The 16382-nt window shown below is 46.1% G+C and overlaps 1 protein-coding gene across 4 annotated transcripts in view; it reads left to right on the forward strand.

Moving 5' to 3' along the window:
• The first annotated feature begins 10202 nt into the window (after window positions 1-10202).
• Window positions 10203-16382, forward strand: part of SEPHS1 (selenophosphate synthetase 1) — a 326681-nt gene continuing 320501 nt past the window's right edge. The window contains exon 1 of one of the 4 annotated variants that reach the window (XM_085652954.1): window positions 10203-10511. The gene's annotated coding sequence lies outside the window, so the exon portion shown is untranslated. Of the gene's footprint in view, window positions 10512-10742; window positions 10918-14635; window positions 16175-16382 lie in introns of those variants that run through there. The other 3 variants (XM_085652953.1, XM_085652955.1, XM_085652957.1) reach the window with 3 other exon arrangements.

A 16382-nucleotide genomic window follows, 5' to 3' on the forward strand; every position in this document is an offset into this window, starting at 1 on the left:
GGTAGAGATGGGTGTGAAAGCAATAATGGATCCTGGAAAGCTATACATTTGAGAAAAGTAGATAAAATTCTGAATTCAGCAAGGGGTCATTTGAGTAGATCCATCAAGGTTTCTTTATAGAAACTAACAGTTAAATATATGAAAAATTGAAATTTAGTTACCAAGAACCCGACAAACCTAGAGTAAAAAAATGAGCAGCAATTTGCAATGGTTTTTAGGTCTCGCCTAGCTATTGCGTAGCAATCGCTATGCGAGACTCTAGTAAGGGGCTCACAAAAGTGCTCCCAAAAGTGGATTGCATGGCGAGCACGCGCACAATCACGTGCATCGTGCCGCCATGCAATCCACTTTTGGGAAGCGCTTCAGCCCACTGGCGCGTGCACCTACTTCAAAGGGTCCGCTCCCCCACCTGGAATGCGCTCCCCCGCCCCTTGCCGCTTCAAAGCCAGCGTTCCCACCCACGGGAAGACACGCTACTTTTGTCTTCCTTGTTAATTGCAGCGCTCCATGCGCGCTCTTACTTTAAAAATGGCGACTCGTCATATTCAACTTGTTTAACGGATATTATCTACCCACAATGCTAACACTTTCACGACGCACAACAACCACAGCCACGCATGTTCAAGGAAGTCATCTGAATGAGGGCGGTACTGCCTGTTGTATAAAGCGATCTAGGATTGAAGCATCGGGTCAGCTCAGCCAATCTTAATGAACTGCACAGAATTGTGAAATGCTGATTGGCTTTGAAGTGAACACGTTCCTGTGTCCAAACAGTCCACAGACAGCCGATAAGTGCAGCTCAGTTTGGAGCCGGGTGGGCTGGGCTAGAGGTGTGCCTGGTCTGTCAGTCAAGGTGATAGCCTTCCCCCAACCAGACAGACCAGATTTGGTGGCTGTTGCTTCCTAGCGTCTGAACTTGAAAGGAGGACTAAGGATAAAGTACGGGAACGGGGCGGCTGAGTGCAACCAGAACTATCTCCACCGGAGCCCCTTACAGCGTCACAGTCTATTGACAACTGGCAGCCGAGCATTCGCTTAGGCTGCTACCCAAGTTCCTGGAGTTCAAGCCAGGACAGTGTCTGCCTTGCAGGGTCCGGCAAGATGTGCTGTGGCAGTTCAGTAAGGTGCGTGGCATTGCTAGCGTTTATTGACACTAGATATTCTTTTTTTAATATGAAACTAGTTCAAGTAGCACCCTGCTGCCACACTGACTTCCTGCCTAGCATGCCACACATTAACAAACCAAGGGGTTTGCAAGAGATTAGCAGACTTACGTGCTGTGTAGAATGTAATTTTGAAACGTTCCTTCTGGTTTGTGCAAATAGTACCAACCAGAAGTAGTCAGATTACATTACCGTACGATTTAGTGTGTCCTTGGTCAATCCTTTGCATCGCAGGATTATAGAGGGCTCCGCTGCTGGATCCAAAAAATATATTACTTGTATTTTGTATTTACTTACAATAAGTACTTTTGCAGGGGAATCATCGTCAGGAAGCCATTTAATAAAGGCTGTTTGTTACAGCAAATACTTCTGCAAAGGCGCAGCTAATCTTGCATTCCATAAATGCTTTGCAGTGCTTACTATTATCAATGATTTGGAGCTGCGTATCCATGTCAGTACATCTTGCAAACCAGGATGTCAATACATCACTGCGTGAAAAGGACTCTATTGCAGGCGTAACAATGCTTTTATTGAATAGGTCACTGTGACTTCCAACATTTCTTGATCCTGGTCTTCTGTTCCAGAGGTCAAACTAACAGTCTTGGTAAGGCTCACTAAGAACATCACTAGTTGCCTTCTGGTTAAAGTATGTTTCTTAAGCCGAAGATTCCCCCTCCTGTTAACGCACTGTCTTTTACATCAGGTGAAAAAAGTATTTACCTCTTCCACATTTCACTGAGCGAGTGAACCAGTCCTTCTCCAAGACATTCCACACCATGCCACATAATTCCAGTCAACATAATTTTTCTCAATACCACACACTTCCACACCACACAATTCAACTCTACATGTTTCCATTCCACACCACATAATTAGACAGCAAAACACATAATTCAACTCAACAACAATAACACACCACATCCATCCAATCCACAAATTTCCACATCATGCGACAAAATTCAACAGCCCACCACATAATCAGACTACACAACATACCACTCCACAACACAAAATTCCATTCTGTATAATTATCAGACAACCCCCTCCACACATTTCCAGTCCACTCAATAGCACATATTTACTATCCACATATTTTCACTGCACACCATGCCACATAATTCCACACCACACATCCACTCAAAACTACCACACAATTCCACCACACACAGCTAACGATTCCAATGTAACCCACATAATTCTACTCCACACCACATACATCCACTCCATACCAAAACACCTGGGTAAAAAACATTGTCATTTACGTCAGGAGCTCTAACTCTCACAAATGCGAGACCTGTTTTTATTTAAGCTGGAAAGCATACTTGACAGGAAGCACTCGTCTTTTATTTTAACCACTACTGGTGTGAATTTAAGAGGCGCACCGATTCTTGTGCACTGGAAGTCCTGCCGGTGAGTGTGCACCTTTCCTAAGACTGTTAGGAACTAGTAAGGAAGAGGGTTGCGAATTGTTCGCTTTTAACGTGACTGTTTAGTCACTGGGCCTGCACATTCTTGAAAAAACACTACGTTTTCCTAACTTGAAAAAGACAGCTTCCTGCTTTGCTTGTGTGAGAAGTGACCCAGCAGATTGTTCCAAGGCGCCCGTGTAAACAAGACACGCTCCTGAGCTTTGTGGGAAGAGTGAGGCTGTTTTATGTTTTTTACGTGAACTTTAGCAGTCTGCGTTCATTTTAATTTTCGATTTAGTTCCACCTGACTTTGGTTGTCTAATATTTTAGTACAGCAGGAACATGTGTTCAATAGACTACACTATTTGCCAAACATGAAGCTGCTGACATAATGTAAGCTTGCTCACTGTTACTGGAAGCAGATGTGTGTGTCATGGACATGGGGAGGGGGGGTTAGCAGCTGCTGCCCTAACTTGCTATTTATCTTGCCTTGTTACCCATAATCTCAGGGAGCAGAGAGGCATAGGAAGGAAAAGAAAGGAGACAGAACCAAATGAGCCATGTTTACTGTGTGTGGATTGCACACTAGGCCTTCGCTTGGCATCCCAGCAGCATGAAGCTTTGGATGGGGAAATGGAGGGACAAGGACCATTCTGTGATGTCATCCATAGGAATAAAGAGGGATGATACTCGCTCTTCTTTGCGTGAATTGACTTCCATGAATTATTGGTTTATTTTGATTCTGTAAGATGGAGTGTAAATTGGCGTCTACATTATAGGTAGTGTACATTAGTTGTCTTCTCTTTCTCTCAAACTGGATATTAACTTTTGTGACAGTTGTTGTTTGATATGAGGTCTTTTTGTGGTATTTAATATGGTAATAATCTATTTATATGATTACTGCAATGGGTTGTCCAGTCTGATATTTTGTTCATAACTCATGGTCCTGAGCAGGCATGTTTAGTGAGAGAAGTGGTCAGGAAGATCTGCTCGGATAGACTTTGTTACTAGCATCTCAAATCTGAGTGCTATTGTCAGATGTAAAGCAGCACGCATGGCTGAACTAAAGGGAGGATTGCGGTGATGAACCCACTATAGGGAACACATTACGAGTGATTAAGCAAGTGGAACTTAAAATATGGATTCTAACTTTGCTTTTAGGGGCTTTGCAGAGAGTGGCACAACTGGCGTAAGTCACAAAGGTGCTTTTCCCTGCAGCTTTCTTAAAGAATGCACTGCCGATACACTATTACATAGTTTATTTTTGATGCGTTGCCTATTGCTACAAACACAATATACATCTCAAGCTCATCTCATGGCACTGTGAGGCTCTCCCTAAAACCTTACACCTAAAACAAAACATGCAAACATTTACAATTACTAGTGTAACATTCAAGTAGCAGTTGGGTGTCACTCAAAAAGTCATCTATTAATTCTTTCATCCATCATTCAGTCTTTCACCATTCATTCTGTCCTTCCATATCCAAACCTTTTCAACCATTTTCACACCTATGTATCATCTATCCTTCCACCCATTATTTCAACCATCCATCATCCCTTAATCCACCCTTTCACTCATCCATCCACTTTTCCATCCATCCTTTCTTCTAGCTCTCCACCCTGCAATGTAATAAGTCTCGCATTTGCGAGGGTTTAAGCTATTGGCATTGTACATGACGATGCATTTTATGTATGTTTTAAAAACCAACACATAAATGAAAGGCATTGCCATTTACAATGCCAACAGCTCAAACTCTCGCAAATGCGAGACCTATTGCATTGCAAATGCTTGTTTATTATGTTCCGGGTATATAACAATTATTGTGGGAAAATGTATACATGGAAAAATTGGTATGAAAGACACCTATGTATTTCTGAAATGGGAACAAATTATAGAGTTTAGAAACAGTATATATTTGCACATTTTTGAAATTGGGAATACTCATACTAGCATGAGAATTAATCGGTCATTTTTCAAAATGACTTCTTTTTGACACAATGTCTTCCATTTGGAAGGCAGAAATGCATCAAAAATCAATAGGTAATAACAGTTGCTTTACGAATCTGAATTACCCTAAGTCTCCCGATAAAAATGGTACCTCACTTGTGTGGGTAGGCATAGTGCCCACGACAGGAAATGGCTCAAAACCCAACGTGAACACACCACATTTTCACAATGAAAATTTACCCTTTTTTTGCGAAGTGTCTAGCTGTCGTTTTTTAACACTAGCTCTGCCGGCACCTAGGGAAACCTGGCAAACCTATACATTTTTTAATACTAGAAACCCAGGGGAATCCAGGATGGGGTGACTTGACTTCCTCCCACCAGGTTCTGTTACACAGAATCCCTTGCAAACCTAAAAAATTGACCAAAAAACCCCAACATTTTCCCCACATTTCTGTGGTGGAAAGTTCTGGAAAGTTCTGGAATCTGCGTGGATCCACAAATTTCCACCCACCCCGCGTTCCCCAAAGTCTTCCGAGAAAAATGGTACCTCACTGTGTGGGACGGCCTAGTGCCCGTGACAGCAAACGGCGCAAAACGCAACGTGGTCACACCTCAATTTCGCAGTGAAAAATGACACTTTTTTGCCAAAGCGCTTAGCTGTCGTTTTTTAACCCTACCTCTGCCGCCACCTAGGGAAACCTAGCAAACCTATACATTTATGAAAACTAGACACCCAGGGGAATCCAGGATGGGGTGTCTTGACTGCCTCCTACCAGGTTCTGTTACCCAGAATCCCTTGCAAACCTAAAAAATTGTCCAAATAAAACCACATATTCCCCACATTTCTGTGGTGGAAAGTTTTGGAATCTGCGTGGATCCACAATTTTCCACCCACCCCACGCTCCCCAAAGTCTTATGAGAAAAATGGTACCTCACTTGTGTGGGTTGGCCTAGTGCCCGCGACAGGAAACGGCACAATATGCAATGTGGTCACACCTCAAATTCGCAGTAAAAATGACCCTTTTTTGGCAAAGTGCCTAGCTGTAGTTTGTGAACCCTAGCTCTGCCGGCACCTAGGGAAACCTACCAAACCCACACATTTCTGAAAACTAGACACCCGGGGGCTTCCAGGGAGGTATGGCTTGCGTGGATCCCCCAACGTTTCCTTACCCAGAATCCCCTGCAAACCTCAATTTTAGCTGAAAAAAAAATAATCACATTTTTCACACATTTTTGTGTGGGAAAGTTGTGGCATCAACGAGCTCACACAAATTTCCCACCACCCAGCGTTCCCCCAAGTCTCACGATAAAAATGGTGCCTCACTTATGTGGGAGGCCCAAGTACCCGCGACAAGCAAGGGCCGAAGGGCAAATTTTAATTAGATAGACTAATTTTGTGGCCGGGGCCATCGGCATGCCCGTTTTGGGCAGCCCCCACCACTAATTAATACCCCATAAGAAAATACTTGGTGTCTAGTGGGCTTTCTACCCCCAGGCTGTAATGGTGGTGGGGGCATTGGTGTGCCCATTTCTGGCAGCCCCCACCTTAAAAAGAAATGGGGCATAAAAAAAAATCCCTGGCGTTTAGCGGGCTTCCTGCCCCCCGGGGTAGGGGGAGGACAGAACGACTAATTTTGTGCCTGTGGGGGTGGGGGGGGGCAATCGGCATGCCCGTTTTGGGCAGCCCCCACCCCTAATGAATACCTTATAACAAAATCCCCGCTCCTTGGTGCCTAGTGGGTTGATCCCTGCTTGGGGATCGCCCAGCAGGGATCGCCCTTCTGGGGCGATCCCCAAGCATTGATCCACTAAGGAGGGGTACCATTGGAATGGGGAGATTCTCCCCTTTCCAACGATACTTCTCCTGAGTTTCTACGTGCTCAGGGGGCTGAGATAGCCCCCTGAGCACATAGAAACTGAAACGAGCCTCTTGGCTCATTTCAGTTTCGGTTTCACTGAAATTACGTAAGCGCGACGTGCACGCCGATCGTCATTTCAGGGAAACCAGGGTTGGGGCGCCTCGGGAGCTGGGGAGCTCTTCCCCAGCTGCCAAGGCTATTTTAGCACAAAGGGAATCCCTCTGGTGCCCGCACCAGAGGGATTTCCCACGCGATGTTTCATGACGAGCTGGACTCGTCATGAGCACACGACCACTGTGTGCCATGACGAGTCCAGCTCGTCATGAGCATTGTAGGGGTTAATATACCTCTGAGATATACAAGAGCCATGTGAAGCCATCGCGAAGACACTGACGGAATTCGCTTCCCTGTTGGGACTGAGTGAACTGGGGGAAATTATGCCTGTACCCATTCACCGAGACAACTTCCGACCCAACATTAGTGGTCAACGGTATATCGGTACAATGGCAACAGTTGGCATTCCGTTATCTAGGAATCTGAATCTACCATCAACCGGTGGACCTCCTAGAAAGGAAACTTCCACGTGCTAGCACTGCGGTCAGGTCACAGATGGCATTTTGGTGCACCCTTCACTTGGCCACCATAGGTCGAATAGGGCTCTTAAAAATTGTAGTATTCCCGCAACCACTTTACAACGATGCCTCTATATATCAAACCATCAATCTTCTGCTTACTGGAGCGCGATATACGACACTTCATATGGCATGGCTCACGAAGTGGGGTAGCGCTGGCTAAGCTCTACCTGCCAATAGACCAGAGAGGGCTGGCTGTACTCGACATGGAGTACTACAATCTAGTGGCACAACTACAATGTGTAGCCCAGTGGATCAGCACACTGTACCTAACAGATACCGTTACACAACAACCAGTACATACCCATCCCCATGTCATAAATTTGTTTCACCCTGACAGAAAAGGAGCAGCACCTACCCAACTGATGCAGGCAGTTGCTTACAGCTGTTTCCACCACAGCTTACGGCTCACAATAACTGTTGTTCCATACGCGCCTTACCTGCCGATACTAGGCACGCCCAGAAAGCATTGTGCACTCACCATATCAGAACTCACTACATGGGAGGATGCGAGAATACAGACACTGGGAGATTTGTACCACGATAAGCCACTAATACCCTTTGATGCACTAGTCGAGGAATGCAACCTACCACAAGGCCAATTATTATTGCACGCCTCATTGACATGGACGCTGCAGACTATATGGGGAGATGTTACCCAAGTGCCAACAACACACCTTACAATTCAATACCTACATTTAATGGGTATTGGTAGACATCTCACAAAATGGTTTGAGGAATCATTAAGGATACATGTGGTGCACCCATTGGTATCACTCAGACAACACTGGGATTCTGACCTACACAGACAATGCACGTAGTGCGAATGGTCGGCTATCCTCGAGGGTCCCACACACGTAGCAATTAACGCCAGGTTCAGATTATTACACTATTTTATAATACAAAAGGCATACATGATACCAGCTACGATGAACAAATACTTTGCCCGCTCCGATGCCCATAGTCCTAGATGCGGACAGGTAGACGGAGACTTAGTACATATGATATGGACTTGTACTGACCTTATCTCTAACTGGGAAATAGTCACTATGCACTTATAGCAATGCACTAGCCGAACCATGGAACTCACTTGTGAGGCGTGCCTTTTGGGCTTATACCATAGCTCTAAAAAGCACAAAGTACATCCCGATTCATAGATAGCGTGCTAATTGTGGCCAAACGCGTGATTACTAGGTGCTGGATGTCCTCAGAACCTCCAGCTAAGAAAACATGGTTTCAAACATTTGTGTGCTAGGCCCAGTCGGAAAGTGTAGCACTACATGGAGAGGACACCCTAGGATTATGAACACTACCAATGGAGACAGCATGGGACACAATATTACTATAGCTCTGCAATTCCTGGCAGGAGTATGGAGACGAGTGAGACCTACCGAGATGCAGATAGGACACAAACACCAAAGGTTAACACAGAGTAATGTAGGCAACAGCGCGTGACTCAGGTCTTGGTGCTCTGCAGGATCTCAAGCTTTAAGCGCCTTACATATACATTCAGGTCACACTACAGTCATTCAAGAAAATGGGGCCAACATCACACAAAGTTATCACATTACTTACATAAAGACGCTGAAGCAGTGTAGTCACTGGTGGATGACGGAATACCAAGTTGGGCAAATGTTACTATCCCACTTACCTGTTCATCATTACCCTCACTCTAACCCCTAATTCCCTCCCACTAACCTCTTACCTCATCCTGCATCCCACATGTTGCGTATGGAAAATGTACCAACAAATGTTATGACTGTTTAACACCCATGTGTTATTATCTCCTGAAATACCTGCATGCACATGTTTATTTATGATGCTTGTTTAAAAATCAATAAAAAAAAAATTAGGGGAAAAAGAAGTGTGTAAGAGAAGCACGTTCTTCCATAGAACAACATTTTATGGCACCGACAAGGTGTTCCTCAATGAAGCACCACTGTCACCTCCTCTTCTGCTCACATAACACAGGGTGGTTAGAAGTCCGTAAACATACAGAAGGAAAAGAACAGTGAAAAACATTACTGCCTATCTACCAAGCTAATTCTCTCAGTGGATGGGCTTCTGAGGAGTGCAGGGCAACTAAATACATGCCAACATTTGGGAACAGCTAAGGAGACTTTGAAATAAATAAATAAAAACAGGGTGAACGATTTTGGCTTAAAGAAACAGGAGTCTTGTGCCTGAATTAGAAGTGCTAGAATGTATGTAGCGATACTCATTTTTGTAACCTTTTTTAATGCTTCCTAGGTACTGGTCTTCTGGGTGGAAACATCCTCACTTGTTAGGATTGTTTGGTGCAGTTAATATCGAAATACATTAAGGAGACCTCAAGTCGGACTCTTTGCGTGTGAGGCTAACACAGCTTGTGGTTAGAATGAGTTCTCACTCACAAAATGCTAAACCACACCTGCCGAGAAGGGCTAGTACCTATGACTCCATCCAGTGATCTGCTCTGTGAAGAAGCGTTTGCAAGCTTTAAAAAGCCAGAGTTCCACAGGAGGAGCACCCTTTCAGGTCGTTTCAGTTGACGAAAGAATCCACATAAGACACCTCGGTGTCACCCCATTACTTTAGTTAGCCATGAAAATAGTTGAGTTAGGTGTTGGTGTAATTTTACATTTGGTGAGATTTTTGTATCGTTAATTGCTTTTTGATTAGTTAGGCATGACAACGCTCCCTACCATGTCATTAAATATGCTAATTACTTGTCACGATACAGAAGACAAACTGGCGGGCTGAAATCAGACGGAGTCTAGGGCTCTTTTAGAAGAAATCCATAATTGTGTCGCATCTGCTAAATACAGATAGTAATTCGCATACAATGCTGTACTGTAATTGGATGTTTATAGCGCTTGCTATACCTAGCGAGGCGTTGAAGGGCTTTACGGCGTGCAGCACGATACCCCAGATGCTCTGTAAAATACTGGTTCTGAAACCACAACCACTTATGCGATAAAGCAACTAAAAACGTTTTGATACATATACCTAATTTCTTAGCTTGAGGCGCACAATGTTACAATAAAAGCAGAAAACCTGGAGGCTCCCTGACCAAGTCAAACTGAAAGTAAAGTCTATCCCAGCGCACCAGGCTATCCGAGCGTAGCCTGCTCTCCACGGCGTTTCTCGTGAACTCGCTACCAAGTGCCAACGACTGTTCTTAAAGGCAGGTGCGCATAGGGCAGTCCTGCTTTTAAAGGATCCGCGCAGCAGTCTTGGCAAGCCCGATTCTACTTTTAAAGTGCCACTGCCCAGCAGTCGGACCTCTTTTGTCTAGAGAAGTTCGTATTTTAAATACATTCTGGAAAACCCTATTCTCGTTTCTAAGTACTATTTAAACTGCGGTCAGAACACAAACAAAAAAAGCTCCTCCCCCTCAGGCAGGCCTGCTGTTCTCTCCCTCAGTCAGGAGGACTCAGGCGGCGCCAGGGGAGCCCTGTTCGCGGTGCATGCTGGGAAGCTGGGAGTCCCGTTTTCCGGAGGTGATGCAGGCAGAGCCGGTAAGAGGCTGCTGGGGGAGGCGGGGCTGGGGGCCTCATTTAAAGGGGAACTATATTCTGTAGTTTTATTTTTTTTAATGTATGTAACGTTTTGAGTTTTCGCTTTTTTTGTTAAACATCGATTGGGTTGGTTTCTTGTAAAACATTTCGTGCCGTGTCTTAATCCCTCCTGATACGTCGACGGCCTGGTCGTAGAGGAGGCTGGGCCGCTTTAAGGAAGCAGCCGTGGCAGCTCCGGCCTCTCATGGGTTAATTTTTTCAACCGCCGACATATTTGTCCCCCTCCACCCCTTTTTAGCTGCTTAATGGGACTCGGCCCGTTTAAATGTCGCGTCTATGGGATATGTCTCTGCCGTCTCCCTCCCGCGCTGGTGGGTTCGGGGCCCTTGAGGGGATGCTGTTGGGGGTAGGGAAAGCGCTGAATCTTTTGTTTACTTTTGTATTTTTCGCGAACTGGTGGATATATGTTTATGCCGATTAAAGGCCTTCACTGTGTGCATTGGCTTCACATGCACCAGTCATTGTGAAGCTCTGATCTCCAAGTGGAGCTGTGCACTAGGGCCGGTGGAGGTGCTCACGCGTTAAAGGTGACGGCACAAGTAAAGAGGTCCACTGAAAGCTTGCTGTCGTGCAAGAGAAATGCTCGCTCACTAGGATGCAAGTGAGCTTAGTGTGCCGATGCATCTCTTGCATCTGTACAACGGAAGCCCCCCATAAAGACCACTACCGTGAAACCTGCCAACCTTCTCAGACTGCAGAAGTGCAAGGGGTTATGCTCTGCTTGTTCCATGTCAAAGGCTCTTGCATTTATGTAGCTTTTGTTCTTCGCCGTCGTTTTTGTTTGCACTTTTACTATTCTATGCAAAATTAATTTTCCGCGTGGAAGCACATCTGTCGTCTCAAACGACGCGTATGTGGGATGAGCCATTGTGCCTTGGTGTAGCACTCCCTGGGCCATCCGTTGATACTAATATGATTAAAATAACAGTATGCCTGTTGCTTTAACGTAAATCAGTTCTGGTATCCTCAATGCCTAGCAGGACAAATGGCATGTAGCAATTTACGCACATGGCTACACCAGCGCCTTTAAAGCAGCAGCAATCCTTGTCTAGTGCACTGCGAGTTTAAACGGGCTTCCAACACAGTACAATTGTACCATGGACATGCTGTCTTTACGTGTACGTGCAGGGCACTTGGTAATAGTCTCTGCATCTGCGATGATTAAAGCATCCAGGAGTCTGATTTTCAGAACTGCGCTTTACTCGCATTGATTTCGCAGGTCTTTTCAGCATCTGCCTGTGTTATTGTTGCGTTTGCAAGTTAAAACGTTATAGATGCATTTGGCCGTACGGTTTAATTTTGCAGAGTGAACAATTTCTACGCCTCGTAGTTACAGCATATTTGGTTCAAGTTCAGAAACTTGTTGCGGCTCATGTCAGAATCGCCATTTTGACAGGCTCCGTATTTAAATATCCCGAGTTATCTCTGCCAGACATTGGGCGCTTACAGTTTACCATTTGCATCGCCGCTTCATTTATTACAACCACATATTAATAAGTTAGGTAAAGGAAGTCGCAAATCGTGTTTAAATAACTTTAAGACGCGGTATTTAAAAATTATAAAGCAATACACCAATGCTCTTTATTCACAACTGTACTCCATATGGAATGACCTTGCAGTCCATAATTCAGAAAAATAGCATTTTATTTGGGAACTGTATGTCATTTTTTTTATATACTGTTTTTTTCTGGTTTAGCATATTTTTTCGCATTATTACATTTTGTCAGACAAAGGAATGTTGGCACAGGAACAGATAATTTCCCACACAAAATTCAAACACATGTTTGAACTCGTACATTGTCAAAACCTTCATAGGCACTACAATGCTTTTTTGGTCTGTAGTGCTCTGTAATTGTTACTGAACACATTTTTTTGTATCTGAGGAAGTCAGGGTTAAAGTTCGCAGGTCCCTATTCTACCATAGGTAGGGTCGCTGCTAGTATTTAATTAATTTAATTTAAAACATTTATAGAGCGCGGCTGTCACCTGGCAGGTATCCTGGCGCTGGTAGCTTACTCCTGGGTTAGAAGCGATGGGAATTGATTAAGGGGGCGCGGGGGTGGAAGGCTGGGGGAAGAGCCATGTTTTTATTCGTTTCCTGAAAGGTAGGAGCTGTGAAATTTGTGAAATTTGGCGAATGTCGGCAGGCAGACTGTTCCAGAGCTTGGCGGCAGCTACTCTGAAAGATCTTCCCCCGATCCTGGCCTTCTTAAATCTGGGTACTTTCACAAGGCAGGCGGTCGCGGATCGTAGCGTTCTGGTAGGGATGTACCAAGAGAACAGATGTTGAGGAGGTCTTGGTCCTGAACCGTGTAGTGCCTTGAAGACCAAGCAAAGGGCCTTGAAAGCTATTCGTTGCTTCAAGGGAAGCCAATGCAACTCGGCCAAGGCAGCGGTGGCCGAGGATCTCCTGGTCCATCCAAGGGCCAGTTTGGCTGCTGCCAACTGGACTCGTTGGAGTCTGTCTAACAGTATCGAAGGAGATTCAAGCAGGAGGGCGTTGCAATAGGCGACTCAGAATAGTGCACCTGACTATCAATACTCGGGCTGGAGGTGGTAATAATGGCAGGATTTTGCGCAGTGAGCGCATAAGGGCCGAGCAGGTGGCGACTGTTCTTGTTACCTGCGTTTCCATGCTAAGTTTGTTATTTAGCATGACGCCCAAATTGCGAACGCTGGCAACAGGTAGCGGATTGTTTGGGTTTTCCGGGGGCCAGAACTCCGCAGGCAGAAGGCGAGGGATACGGCTCGCAGGACAGAACAGAACCTCGGTTTTCGAGGAGTTGAATTGGAGGGAGTTCCGATGTAACCAGCCTGCGGTGTCTCTTAGGCAGTTGTGGAAGGCTTCCAGGGGAATGGAATCTTCGCCCTCCCAAGAGAAAAGGAGCTGGGTATCGTCCGCATAGTTTACTGTAGTCATATTATGGGATTGATTAAAGTGACCAGTGGTTTTAAGTAAACCTTGAAAAGGATCGGACTGATAGAGGAACCCTGGGGTACACCGTGAGGGACTGGGGAGAAGGCAGATTGGAAAGGAGGGAGAGATACGGCCTGTTTCCTATCTCTGAGATAAGAGTGAAACCAGAGCAGGGCCGTGCCATCAACCCCAGCCTCTCTCAGCCTCTCAAGCAGGGTCACGTGGTTGACAGTATCGAATGCGGCAGACAGGTCTAATAAGATCAAGGCCACGGCTTGGCCCCTGTCTGCACGCACTCGAAGTTCTTCCATGGCAGTAAGCACTGCTGTTTCGGTGCCATGGGCTGGACGAAATCCGAATTGGAAATCGTCCAGAACGTGATGCTGCTCGAGGTGGGTTGAGAGGCAGGTGCTGACCCAACGTTCTACCACTTTCGCCGGAAAGGGCAGAAGTGATATGGGGCGAAAGTTGGAAAGGCATTCTGGATTCAGAGTTGGTTTCTTCAGTAGCGGGGTGATGAGCGCTTGCTTCCAGGGGTTGGGAACGAGTCCACAACCGAGAGATTGATTGCAGATCCTCCGGAGGGTGTGGAATAGCTCGTTCCCGCATGCTTTCCAGGTTTTCGGGGGCAGAGGGTCAAGGGGGATCCCGAGGTAATGCCCAGTGCCAGTTTCTCAAATTCTGCTTCAGGGATCTGGGGAAAGGCCAGGAGACTTTCCCTAGGAGGGCATGCAGAACTTGGAGGATCAAGGTTAGCGGAACCAGGTCCGGGGGGGGTTGGAGTGTTATGTGATGGGGGAGTTGCCAGGTTGTTAATGATGGTCTCGATTTTGTCCGTGAAAAACTGTGCGAGATTGTCACAGAGGGTCTGAGATGGGGGAATAGACTTCTTGGCGCAATCAGGATGTATAAGGTTATCCAGAATCTGGAATATGCTTTTTGGACTGTTAGCTGCGTTAACTATAGTGGAGCAGTAGTAAGTCTATTTGCTCTCTGCAATGGCAGATTTGTAGTCACGGAGCATATTTTTCCAGAGGGTTTTATTATTGTCACAGTATCCGTGTCTCCACTTTCTCTCGGCCTGTTTACAGGCTGATTTAAGAGTTTTCAGGGAGTCATTGTACCAGCGAGCAAGTGCTCTACCTTTGGGTTTGCAGTGTTTTAATGGGGCAACAGAGTCCGTGATGGAGGTTATTCTCGTGCTGAAGGCTCTGTAGTTGTTTTCAACCGAGCTGGTAGGAGAGAAACTATCCTCCACATCAAAGACTTTGGTGGTGGCGCTGAGTTTTTCTAGGGCTTTCCAGTTTCGGTACGTAAATTCAGGTAGAGAGCTATTGTTGGGCTTTCTAATTGTGGTGCTGGTAATGTAGAGTTTGATGAGTGAGTGATCCGTCCAGCTCATAGGCAGAATGTCGCCTACTTGTGTTAGATCAGGGCTCGAGAAAATAAGGTCGAGTCGATTGCCTGCAGAGTGGGTGGGATCCTTAATCAGTTGGTGAAGCCCCACGCTGTCACAGGACAGCAAGAGGTTGTCTAGACCTGTATCTAGGCTGCCGTTTGGCCAGAGATTGAAGTCTCCTAGAATAACTAGTTTGTTGTGGGAGGTTGCCATGTTTGTAAAGATAGTAAGAAGAGCTTGCTGTTGCGGGATGGAAAATGCCCCTGGAGGTCGGTAACAGATGATCACCGTGAAGGTGACTCCTGGGTGGCAGTTTATGGCCAGACCAAGGAGCTCAATCCCAGGCACTGGGTCTGTGTCTATGTGTTTATTTGCCATGAGGCTCGGAAGATAATGCCAACTCCGCCGCCGCGGCCTTTGGGTCTGGGGAGATGCAGGATGTTGAAGTTTAAAGGGCAGGCAGATGCTAAATCGATATCACAGTCGGCATGTGTCCAAGTCTCAGTTAGGAAAAGGACATCTAGATGGTGGGATTCTATGAGGAGATAGATTTCAGTGGCATGCTTAGGTAGGGATCTGACGTTCAGCAGACCTCCTACGATTAAGCCCTTGTGGGTGAAGTCAGGTAGGGGAAAAGCTGTCTCTTCAAAGGTGAGCTTACCTTCGTGTGCAGACCCTCGTAGATTAAGCAATGCATCCCGGGTGTAACGTGGGGACTGTGGGCCGAAATGGGCATGGTTGGTGGCGCTAGTCGCGTCCTCGTCGCGGACGAGCGCAGACGAGCTTGCCTTAAGCGCGCCTTCGGCGCGCAATCGGCGTGCCCGCTGCGCTCGTCCGCTGCGCTTCCGGTGTTGACACATGATTTATAGTGGCAACGAATGACGTGGGAGGGGGCGTGGCCAGCAAGAGATGGGCGTGACTGTAGTCTCCCTCGGCGTGCAATGGCGCCAAAGAAACGAGCGATTCCGTTCAGACAGCTAATATTCAGCTGCTCGGCGAGTCAAGGGTGAGTGCCAAAGTAATAATCAATGTGCAAATAAGCAGGTATTTTAAAAACAGGACACAACAGGTTAAAATGCAGCAATAACGAGCTCCCGGCTTTTCGCCTCAGGAGTAACGCATATAATGGAGCAGCGCTAGTGCTCAGCGCGCTCTATTTATCTCTGTGGAGGGGGCGTGGCCAGCAAGAGATGGGCGTGACTGTAGTCTCCCTCGGCGTGCAATGGTGCCAAAGAAACGAGCGATTCCGTTCAGACAGCTAATATTCAGCTGCTCGGCGAGTCAAGGGTGAGTGCCAAAGTAATAATCAATGTGCAAATAAGCAGGTATTTTAAAAACAGGACACAACAGGTTAAAATGCAGCAATAACGAGCTCCCGGCTTTTCGTCTCAGGAGTAACGCATACGCATAAAATATGTAATGCATTATGATGTGAGCAATTGGTGCTTGAGCCCCATAAAATGTAATGTTATCTTAATCTACGTTGAACAGAAAC

This window comes from Triturus cristatus, chromosome 4_1 (assembly GCF_964204655.1).
Source record: "Triturus cristatus chromosome 4_1, aTriCri1.1, whole genome shotgun sequence".
Classification (NCBI taxonomy): Eukaryota; Metazoa; Chordata; class Amphibia; order Caudata; family Salamandridae; genus Triturus; species Triturus cristatus.